The sequence below is a fragment of the Erythrolamprus reginae genome, chromosome 3 (assembly GCF_031021105.1).
Source record: "Erythrolamprus reginae isolate rEryReg1 chromosome 3, rEryReg1.hap1, whole genome shotgun sequence".
Classification (NCBI taxonomy): domain Eukaryota; kingdom Metazoa; phylum Chordata; class Lepidosauria; order Squamata; family Dipsadidae; genus Erythrolamprus; species Erythrolamprus reginae.
Window position 1 is genome coordinate 183,145,277 of NC_091952.1, and position 12,524 is coordinate 183,157,800.

Sequence of the window (12,524 nt, forward strand, 5' to 3'; positions counted from 1 at the left end):
ACTTGAAGAAACTTTCAGACTATCAGTAACTAAGTCTTTCACGGTATAGTTTGCAGCTTTGTAAAAACCGATCAAATTGTTAGACTAGACTAGACTAGACTAGACTAGAATAGACTAGACTAGAATAGAATAGAATAGAATAGAATAGAATAGAATTCTTTATTGGCCAAGTGTGATTGGACACACAAAGAATTTGTCTTGGTGCATATGCTCTCATTGTATATAAAAGAAAATATAGATTTGTCAAGAATCATGTGGTGCAACACTTAATCATTGTCATAGGGGTCAAATAAGCAACAAAGAAACAATATTAATAACAATTGCCACGTATTGTTCTGCACGCAAGAAGAGATGATAATGTTTCAGACAACCATCTTAATAAGAAGTTACTTCTTGGTGCATTTCTATGAGGGCTTGTTTTGATTCTGCTCCCAAAAAGGTTCTGTGCCCCCTTCATTTTCATATGGGCATCCTCTTTGGACAGTCTACTCTACGTTAGCTAAAAAATGTCAAAGGTCCACTTAATAGCCCAAAGGAGTTCTATTTTTATGTATCTCTTTGCTGCCATTTAATGCTAGTCCAGACTTTTATAACCATTTGTTGCTCAGGGAATTTATTTCTGGAATAACAGCTTCTTAAATGGTATGGCATGTTTGTTAAAGTTTGTACACCCATATAATCAAACCCTAGTTCAAATAGAGGTGAATAATCTACCAGGAACTTCTGTACAGATAGTAAAGAGAGATAGCATACAATCCTCTAACCCATATATGTCTGCCTCCCCCCCCCCCTTTAGTCACTCCTAATGAAAGAGAGAATAGTCTTTTCCTAAGTGTTTCTCACCTCCTTGACCCTGTCCAGAATTCATCACCCCTTACTGTGTTCTCTTAGCAATCTACAGATCAGTCAGCAGACATCTAGTCTGCTTAGAGAGAGTGGCTTTTCTACGGTGGTCATAAGGGGAAAAGAACACTAATTCAAGAATAATAGAATTAGTAGAACTTTAACCACTGAACTCAACTTCTATTTGCATTCAAACATTATCATTCAGTAATGCCATTTAGTCGCTCCCTATTTACCAAGTAGGATCATTTTAGCAACTTCAGGCTTTGTTTTTTTTTTACTTTCAAGGCAAAATTGAAATTATGTGAAATGTGAGCCATCTACAGTTACCGGTATTAATTTGCAATTTAAAGTTTCTGTTTTAAGTTTCTGAACCATCTTCACCGCACCACAAGCTGGGTTGCCTATTCACTTGTGGAATCTTTACATTGAATAAACAGATTCAATGTAAATGATTCAGAATAAGGAAGAGCATTAAACAGAAACACATATTTCCACATGGCTGTTAAATTTATACAATGTGTATGTAAAAATAATGACAGATTTGGAAGAGATGACAGCTGGAATCCAACTAGGAGCTCAGAAAACTTAACAAGTTGAGCTATGTTAACATCACTATTTTTTTAGCTGCAAATAAGCGAGGCTTGGAAATCTTTGTTAAGAAAGCAGAAAATGGAAAATCCGGGTTAATTTTAAATACTTTGCAGACAAAGATTATCTCAACCAGCATGCTTAATAAATATAGAATTAACGGTGAAGTCAAAGTGGCAGCTTTATTTTCTTGAGCTCAGGAACGGATTAAAAATAGATATTCTGTTGGAAAACAAAGGAGAATATTAATTCTAAGGAAAAAGGCAGAGACAGTGTCCAGATATTGAAGGACATTTTACAATAAGGATATGAATAATTAAAGCATTGATTTTTTCATTGGTCATGTATGGCTGTAAGGCTCATTTGTACAAAGTTCAAAAAAACCCCTATTAAGAAAAGTTCGTACAGATGGCTTCTGCCTCTTCTGGTTCCAGTTCAAATATTTTGTTCTTGAAGGCTCACTTCTTTTTTGAGATGAAGTGGTAATGTAGTGGAAAATAAGAGTTCCTTGAACCAGAATATTTCTGCGGAATGTTATAATGTATGAAGGGGAGGAAATATGGACGGTACTCCTTACCCTTTTCTGCAACACCTAGGGTGAGCACTGTTTCTTCTGCTGCTTACTGCTGGGTTTCATACATCAACCTGTCAGGCCCAGGGAGGGAGGAGGAATAAATGGAAGGAAAATAAGGAACTCATTCATGGTCAAGGAAGCAGTGTGCATCATATTAAAGAGCTGCTCAGTCTGCTGGAAATCTTAACATTTTTCCATTTTTGGTCTTGTCTGCCATCTCTACCCAAACAGTTTCTTTGAGACAAGCAGGAGAAGAAGAGTAAAATGGGGTTACCTACCGTATTTTTTGGAGTATAAGACACACTGGAGTACCTTAGTTTTTGAGGAGGAAAATAGGGGGAAAAATCTGCTAGCGTCCTTAGTCTGCTCAGCTTCAGCACATTATTTTATCCCCTGGTTAGGTTTTTTTTTTTTAAAAAAAAATACCTTATTCGGAGAGAGTAACAATGAAAGTGCTTGTAAGCCAGTAAGAGCTGGAACATTGTTAGCACCTGGTTAGGACTGGAAAGAAACATTCGGAACAAGTAGAGTAGGGATAGGCAAAGCTGGCTCTTCTGTGACTTGTGAACTTCAACTCCCAGAATTCCTGAGACAATCATGCTAGCTCAGGAATTCTGGGAGTTGAAGTCCACATGTCATAGAAGAGCCAACTTTACCAACCCCTGAAGTAGAACAATGAAAAAAAAAATCTTTGCAGATTTAGGGCTTGGAAAACATTCTTCACAGAGAGTAACATTGAAAGAGCTTGCAAGCTGTTAAGAGCTGAAAACATCGTTAGCACCTAGTCAAGGCTGGAAAAAAAGCTTCAGAAAAAAAAGCTACATTCAGAGTATAAGATGCATCCAAATTTCCAGCCTCTTTTAGGAAGGAAAAAGGTGCATCTTATACTCCGAAAAATACAGTAAGTAAGAACCTCTAGCTTCCAAATTTTACCATGTGGTTGGATGGAATTTGGAGATGATTTCTTTTATACACGAATCCTGCTGAATTGTTTACTTGTGTGCTGGTTGGATTGCCGCAAACTCTAACATCACTGCACAGCATGGAGGAGATGGATATTAAAATGATGGGTTTGGGAACTTTAGAAATTGCAGTGATACCAATAGTACCAAGATCATTGCTAAACTTCTTACAAAAAAAAGTCACATCGCCACTCTTATATTCTTTGGTTCAAATAGACACTGTAGACTATATTTGAATGGATAGATGTTTTAAAAATGCAAATACCACATTAGGCTGTTCTTGGCAGGAGTAGAAATGGACGTGGTTGGTAAATCCACAGTAACTGAATTTAAACATGCCTGGGATAAACATATATCCACTGTAAGATAAAATACAGGAAATAGTATAAGGGCAGACTAGATGGAACATGAGGTCTTTTTCTGCAGTCAGTCTTCTATGTTTCTATGTTTCTATCCTCAAAAACAATGCCAGGGAAGGGGTTTTCCTCAGCAGCAGCAAAGCAGCAGGAAAGGATTGATTGATTTAATTTTGTCCAATAGGCAATGAGGGTTTTAGTGGGTGTATATATATATACACATAGTAAAATACATGATGAAGGTTATAGAGGAGATACTCATAGTAAAATATATCTAAGAAAGAATAGAAGATAAGTTATAGGAATAGAACGTATCAGTGAAAGAATAGAAGAGATATAGGAATGGAAGAAAGGTATAGGAGATATAGGAGAGCAATAGGACAGGGGACGGAAGGCACTCTAGTGCACTTGTACCTGCCCCTTACTGACCTCTTAGGAATCTGGATAGGTCAACCGTGGATAATCTAAGGGTAAAGTGTTGGGGGTTTGGGGATGACACTACGGAGTCCGGTAATGAGTTCCACACTTCGACAACTAGGTTACTGAAGTTATATTTTTTACAGTCAAGTTTGGAGCGGTTAATATTAAATCACCCGACATCCTTTCGCTTATTCCAATTAGGCAGAAGAAGTTTAAAAGTGTTGCTTTTCATTTTTTTTGGGGGGGGGGAAAGGTTTTGCCATCTGTGTTTCAACTTGAAGGCCTCTGTCAAAAATATGTCTGGATGACAGCCTACGTTGTAATCAAGCACAAATGCAAGTGAACATTTCCAAACACTAGGGGAACAAGGAACTCTTGCATTAATGTCCAGCTTGAAATGTTCAAAGTGGCTAAGTCCATGAGATGCTGATAAGGAATCGCCTACAACCTCTTTGGTTTTGCAGACCAGTAAATAGAAAAGAAAGGAACTGTTCAATCAAACTTTATGCATGGAAAACATAAGGAAAACTCAGAATTGGACAAAAGCGAGGCCTTGGTGAAAAAGCAAGGGAGACATACAACATATTAAAACAACTAAATCTAGACAAGATCGAAGAGTACATCAATAATGGAAAGGTATAATTAGCGACTGATATGTGTCCTGGGCCTGGTTATTTGATTTCTTAGTAGATATGCATAGGATTGTAAAATTGGAAATACTAAAAGAAAAAGAAAAAAAAAGAATGGAAATGCTGTACAGTGATCCCTCTATTATCGCGATAATCGATTTTTCGGGATGTAGGGTTGCGGAAGTAAAAACACCATCTGCGCATGCGCGCCCTTTTTTATATGGCCGCGCATGCGTAGATGGTGGAGTTTGCGTGGGCGGCGGGGGAAGATCCAGGGAAGGTTCCTTCGTCCGCCTAGCAGCTGATCTGCTCGGCATTTCCCTGGGTCTTCCCCCGCCGCCCACGGAAAGGGGAAACCCGGATCTTCGGCTCCTCGCTTCCTTACACCAAACGCGTATTTTTTGAGCTGCTTGTGGGAGTGGCTTTGTGCAGAAGGAAAAGAGGGAGGAGGGAGAATGGCTGAGGGACCCCCCTCTCCCTCTGTAGCGAAGGGTGCGCGTGCTTGCTCTGGGCGGTTGCGTGACTGATTAAAAAGGTGGCGACTAGGAAAGGAGCGGCGCGCGCCCTTCCTTAAACGACTTATCGCTGTCGTCGTCGCGTGGTCAGAGCCGCGTCTGCCTCTCCCTTCTGCGTGCTCTCGTTCTGTCCCCGTCGTGTGTGAGTGTGCACCGGTGGGGGAGGGGAGCGAATGAGGCATCTCTGCCCTCCGCCGGTTCATTTTTGTATTCCTCCCTTCCATGGTTGCTGCTCCACCCCTCTGGTTGAATAGCCTTTGGCTGCTTAGCCGGGGCCCTAGGAAAGAAAACGAAGGGGGTGGGGAAAAGGTGACGACCTGGCGGCGGTAGCGAGAGGCAGCAGTGGAGCGAGAGGCGGGCGAGTGGCTGAGGCCCAGAGGAGAAAGAAATGGGGAGCGGCGGCAGCTGCAGAAATTTTTGGCGTAACCACTGGAACCTCCGGGACGGATTTGGGTTGTTCGGTGTGGAAGGATTGGATTTAACGTGGTGTGCTGATTGGAGGCGGTGTTGTTGGCGGCGTGTTGTGCGGGGAGCGTGGAGGGGATCCTGCCCGCGCCCGCTCCCGTCTCGGCTGCCTGCAAGGATAATTCTGCCCTATCTGGACCGTGGCCGCCGCCGACGTGCTGTTCGAGGATGTCTATGAACTGTGCGAGGTGATCGGCAAGTAAGTGGCCGGGGTGGGGAGTGGGGAGGAAGGAGGGAAATGGGCCAGGAGCGGGGAGAGACCAAAGCAGCGAGGAGCCGAAGATCCGGGTTTCCCTGCTGCACACCGAACAACCCCTCTTTTCCTTCTGCACAAAGCCACTCCCACAAGCAGCTCAAAAAATACGCTTTTGGCGTAAGGAAGCGAGGAGCCGAAGATCCGGGTTTCCCCTTTCCGTGGGCAGCGGGGGAAGACCCAGGGAAGGTTCCTTCATCTGCCTAGCAGCTGATCTGCTCGGCAGCGCAGCAGCAGGAGGAGCCGAAGATCCGGGTTTCCCCGCTGCCCACGGAAAGGGGAAACCCGGATCTTTGGCTCCTCGCTGGTGCTGCGCTGCCGAGCAGATCAGCTGCTAGGCGGCCGCTCGAGCAAGAGGGAGAGAGATAGAGAAAGAGAGAGAAGGAAAGAAAGAGATGAGAGAGGGAGGAAGAGAGTGTGAGAGAGGAAGAAGCAAGATAGAGAAAGAGAGAGAGAAAGAAAGATGAGAAAGGAAGGAAGAGAGTGACGTCATCGGGTGGAAAAATCGCGATATAGCGTTTAGCGAAGATTGAGATCGCGAAACTCGAGGGATCACTGTAATATGAAAAGGAAACAAAAAGTACCCTCAGGATCTACTCAGAAAAGATAAGCAGGTAGAAATTTCAGCAGTAAAAAAAGGAGATGTAAAGGATAATGTGGGAACAGGAAGCATTTAGTTGTGTATTTATTATTATACATGTAATAATAAATACATAAATATGCCTTTCATTCTGTTTAGCAAAATCCGATTAAGGAGAATAGGTCTGAGAAAGAGCTTTATTTGGAACTAGTTCAGCATACAATCCCTAATTTTTTTTCCATTTTTTCTTCATCTCTTCTCACAAAATTACAAAAACTTCTACAAGTCTCTTTAATAAATCGAATGTAGGAAAATTACCCAGGTAATGGTTTGTGATTTCTACATCCCTTCTAATTATTAAAACATCAATCATTTTATTTTGTATGTCCAATGTAGTATATGATTAAAACAACTATAAGCCTGGTAAAACCTACTTTTCTTTCATAAAACCTTTAAAACATAATTTATCTACACAGGAGACATGCTTAAAATTAATATCTGAGTCCAGTGTTCAAAAATATTCAGTGTCCAATGTTTCAAATATATTTTCCATTTGGTATTAGTAAGCCAAATATAATCGGAGGATAAAGTCTGTGTGTGAATATGTCACTCCCCCCACCAAAAAAAAACAAGCAGAGAAAACTGATATTGCTGATTCTATAAAACTTAAAGGATGTGTAAAACAGTGTGTATCATTTGTTTTTCTGATCAAGTATTTCATTCACCTTAAAGTAACTGGACCATATAAAATAACATTTTTCATCTGTTCTAAATAAAACAGAGTACAGCGATCCCTTGAGTTTCGCGATCTCGATCTTCGCGAAACGCTATATCGCGATTTTTAAAAAAATATTAATTAAAAAAACCCCCACTTCCGGGTTTGGCTTCGGGACTCAGCTGGGAAGCGGCGCGGCTGTTTTAAAAGGTCGCAGCTGGCCTGGGGGGCTTCCCAGCACCCCCCCGAGCCCCCAACCCGGGTTCGGGGGGGTGCTGGGAAGCCCCCCAGGCCGGCTGCGACCTTTTAAAACAGCCGTGCCGCTTCCCAGCTGAGTCCTGAAGCCAAACGCCAAAGGCAAACTTCTGCGTTTGGCTTCAGGACTCAGCTGGGAAGCGGCGCGGCTGTTTTAAAAGGTCGCAGCCAGCCTGGGGGGCTTCCCAGCACCCCCCCGAACCCCCAACCCAGGTTCGGGGGGTGCTGGGAAGCCCCCCATGCCGGCTGCGACCTTTTAAAACAGCTGCGCCGCTTCCCAGCTGAGTCCTGAAGCCAAACGCCAAAGGCAAACTTCTGCGTTTGGCTTCAGGACTCAGCTGGGAAGCGGCGCGGCTGTTTTAAAAGGTCGCAGCCAGCCTGGGGGGCTTCCCAGCACCCCCCCGAACCCCCAACCCAGGTTCGGGGGGTGCTGGGAAGCCCCCCATGCCGGCTGCGACCTTTTAAAACAGCTGCGCCGCTTCCCAGCTGAGTCCTGAAGCCAAACGCCAAAGGCGAACTTCCGCGTTTGGCTTCAGGACTCAGCTGGGAAGCGGCGCGGCTGTTTTAAAAGGTTGCAGCCGGCCTGGGGGGCTTCCCAGCACCCCCCCGAACCCCCAACCTGGGTCTTCCCGGCCGCCCACGCAAAGGGGAAACCCCGGCTCCTCGCTGATGCCCGCCGCTCGCCCCGCCCGCCAGCAAGAGGGGGAAGACCCAGGGAAGGTTCCTTCGGCCGCCCAGCAGCTGATCTGCTCAGTAGCGCAGCAGCAGTGAGGAGCCGAATCGGGGTTTCCCCTTTGCGTGGGCGGCGGGGAACGCAAACTCCACCATCTACGCATGCGCGGCCATAGAAAAAAGGGTGTGCATGCGCAGATGGTGTTTTTACTTCCGCAACCCTACATCGCGAAAAATTGATTATCGCGAGGGGTCTTGGAACGGAATAGAGGGATCACTGTACTGTAATCTATCCCTGACATTCTTGTAAAGAATACTTAGACCTCACTTAATGACCACAATTGGGGCTGGCAATTCTGTCACTAAGTGACAAAGGTGCTAAGCGATATGTCAGATTTCCACATTGAATCTGCAATAACTCTTCCCTCTTTGGTTGTTAAGAGATGTGTGAATACAAGTCGCAATTTCACTGTGAGCTTCTACATGGACTTTGCTTGTTGGGAGTCATGTATAAAGCGTGAAAATGATACTCATGTGGCTGCAGGGTGTTGCTACAGCTTGAAATACTCGCCATCTTCAGAGCTCCAAAATGTTGATCATATGACTGCAGGGATGATAGCAATAGCACTTAGACTTACAGTATATTTATTGACTTGACTTGACTTGACTTGACTTGACTTGACTTGACTTGACTTGACTTGACTTGACTTGACTTGACTTGACTTGACTTGACTTGACTTGACTTGACTTGACTTGACTTGACTGACTTGACTTGACTTGTATGTCTCCCCTCTCCGTAGACTTGGAGCGGCTCACAACAAGAAACAATACAAATCCAATACTTAAAAACACTTTAAAACCCTTGAAATAAAAGACAATCATGCATCTCATACACAAAAGCATACACAAAAGTGGGAACGGCCCAGGGAAATCAATTTTCCAATGCCTGACGATAAAGGTGGCTTTTAAGGAGTTTGCAAAAGGCGAGGAAGGTGGGGGCAGTTCTAATCTCCAGGGGGAGTTGATTCCAGAGGGTCGGGGCTGCCACAGAGAAGGCTCTTCCCCTGGGTCCTGCCAGATGACATTGTTTCATTGACGGGACCCGGAGAAGGCCAACTCTGTGGGACCTAACTGGTCACTGGGATTCGTGCCACAGAAGGCGGTCCCAGAGATATTCTGGTCCGATACCATGAAGGGCTTTATATGTCATAACCAACACTTTGAATTGTGACCGGAAACTGATCGTCAACCAATGCAGACTGTGGAATGTTGGTGTAACATGGGCATACCTGGGGAAGCCCGTGATTGCTCTCACAGCTGCATTCTGCACGATCTGAAGTTTCCGAACATTCTTCAAAAGTAGCCCCATGTAGAGAGCATTACAGTAGTCGAGCCTCAAGGTGATGAGGGTATGGGTGACTGTGAGTAGTGAGTCCCGGTCCAGATAGGGCCGCAACTGGTGCACCAGGCAAACCTGGGCAAACGCCCCCCTCGCCACAGCTGAAAGATGGTTCTCTAATATAAGCTGTGGATCAAGGAGGACACACAAGTTGCGGACCCTCTCTGAGGGGGTCAAGAATCCCCCCCAGGGTAATGGATGGACAGATGGAATTGTCTTTGGGAGGCAAAACCCACAGCCGCTCCATCTTATCCTGGTTGAGTTTGAGTCTGTTGACACCCATCCAGACCCTAACAGCCTCCAGGCACCGGCACATCACTTTCACTGCTTCGTTGACTGGACATGGGGTGGAGATGTACAGCTGGGTATCATCAGCGTACTGATGATACCTCACCCCATGCTCTTGGCTGATCCCAGCCAGCAGTTTCATGTAGATATTAAATAGTAGGGGGGAGAGGACTGACCTCTGAGGCACCCCACAAGGGAGAAACCTAGAGGTTGACCTCTGACCTCCCACTAACACCGACTGCGACCGACTGGAGAGGTAGGAGGAGAACCACTGAAGAACAGTGCCTCCCACTCCCAACCCCTCCAGTCAGCGCAGAAGGATACCATGGTCGATGGTATCGAAAGCTGCTGAGAGGTGCCCGCCAGAGATATACCACTTCTTAATGCTTTTGAAGCCCTCTCTAAGCAATTTACAGAGTCAGCCTGTTGCCCCCAACAATTGCCTTGAGTCCTTGGTGAGGGGCGGCATGTAAATCCAATTAATAAATAAATCTGGGTCCTCATCTTACCAACTTTGTAAATGTGGAAGGCTGGGTCAACCTAGAGCAGGTGAGAATCGAACTGCTGAACTACTGGCAGTTGGCAGTAGTAGCCTGCAGTAATGCATTCTAACCACTGCGCCACCATGGCTCTTACAATGATGCATTATACGTGCAAGGACTGGTTGTAAACTTGCCTTTTCAGCATAAATTTGGTCTCTAAACAGAGCAATCATTAAGCAAGGATTATCTGAAATCTAATGGCTTTCATTAGTTACAGTAATTTATATTATCAAGTTTTATGTCAAAGCTAAGTCTAAATAGATAGATAGATAGATAGATAGATAGATAGATAGATAGATAGATAGATAGATAGATAGATAGATGTACAGACAGACAGATAGACAGTCAGACAGACAACCCATAGATATGCATATAAACATACAATAATATCATTCAATAATAAAAATACATCAGATGAACATGTGTTCATATAATTTCTCATATGAAGATTTGCACTTCTGTATAAATAGAATGTAGATGTTTACACAAGAGTTTCCTAAGTCTTAACTTAGCTAGTTTATGGATAATAATGAAATCAAGTTGCTTAAATGGAAGAGAGCTGAGGCTTTATTTAATAATTACATATTGGCGTGACTTTTCATCATAATCTCTTGGGGAAAAAAATATCTCATTGAAAAGTACTGCCGCTATGTTACAGCCATATGCTATCGTTCAGTTGTACTTAGTATGAGTTAAGCCAGATCTATATCTACCTTAAATTCAGTTGGAACTGCTTGTCAAATTGTGGTTCCTGCTAATTTAATGTCACTTTTGAAGTAAAGTTTGCAATATCCATTTGGCTCAAATTCTCTAACCCAGTAATTTTGTTAATATTTACTCAGTAAGTGATCTTTACTTCCTTAGTGAGAATTGCAGTCCTGTACTTAAAATATTTGACAACAATTAAAAAAAACCCTTAGTTTAAATAGAGATCTCTGGTCACACTAAATCTTGGCCTTAATTTAAAGTCATTATTGCTTTCATTCTTCTGAATATTTGCTCCTTTGTTTTAATATGATTTAGACTGAGATGCTGTATCCATTTACTTGACAGCAAGCATCACTAAATTTTGGTAGCCACGTGTAGGATTGTGCTGTCAAAATCTTCAAATTGGCTTTAAATGTGTAATTGAGATTGAATGATTGTATCCAATGTATTAAATATAATTTATTTAATTGTTTTTATTTGTGTTTATTACAGAAACAGTTGTAATTAGAGCCAAAGTTCAGCGTTCAATGTGACATTTAGATAGGCATGAGGAATATGAAATGGATATTACTAGTGCAAAACATGACAATATTAAGATTTTTTTCACATCATATTGAGGTAAAAAATTGCAATTACTGTAATTGACATTTTCCCCAGTTGAACGGAGGGTAATATGCCAACTTAAAACATTGGGAAACATATGCTCACATTAGAGAACCATCTTTCAGCTGTGGCGAGGGGGCCGTTTGCCCAGGTTCGCCTGGTGCACCAGTTGCGGCCCTATTTGGACCGGGACTCACTGCTCACAGTCACTCATGCCCTCATCACCTCGAGGTTCGACTACTGTAATGCTCTCTACATGGGGCTACCTTTGAAAAGTGTTTGGAAACTTCAGATCGTGCAGAATGCAGCTGCGAGAGCAATCATGGGCTTACCCAGGTATGCCCATGTTACACCAACACTCCGCAGTCTGCATTGGTTGCCGATCAATTTCCGGTCACAATTCAAAGTGTTGGTTATGACCTTTAAAGCCCTTCATGGCATCGGACCAGAATATCTCCGAGACCGCCTTCTGCAGCACGAATCCCAGCGACCGATTAGGTCCCACAGAGTTGGCCTTCTCCGGGTCTCGTCAAATAAACAATGTCGGTTGGCGGGCCCCAGGGGAAGAGCCTTCTCTGTGGCGGCCCCAACTCTCTGGAACCAGCTCCCCCCAGAGATTAGAACTGCCCCTACCCTCCTTGCCTTTCGTAAACTCCTTAAAACCCACCTTTGTCGTCAGGCATGGGGGAACTGAAATATCTCCCCCGGGCCTATACAATTTATGTATGGTATGCTTGTATGTATGTCTGTTTAATAATGGGGTTTTTAACAAATATTTTAAATTGTAAATTATTAGATTTGTCATTAACTGTTTTTATTGTGTTGTGAGCCGCCCCGAGTCTACGGAAAGGGGCGGCATACAAATCTAATTAATAATAGTAATAGTAATAGTAATAGTAATAATAATAATAATAATAATAATAATAATAATAATAATAATAATAATAATAATAATAAAGTTTAAGCATATAATTACTATTAAACCTTGCTGATAACTTGTCGTTTTGTGTTTTATGTGATAAGTAACTTTTAGGTCTTTTTCAATATTTGCTACAAGTTTAAACTACTTGTGCTTGCTTGCCCTCCAATCACAAACTTTCTAGTATACTGGTGTCAAACATGCCACGACACATTGCTGTCATGTGACGTTTCAC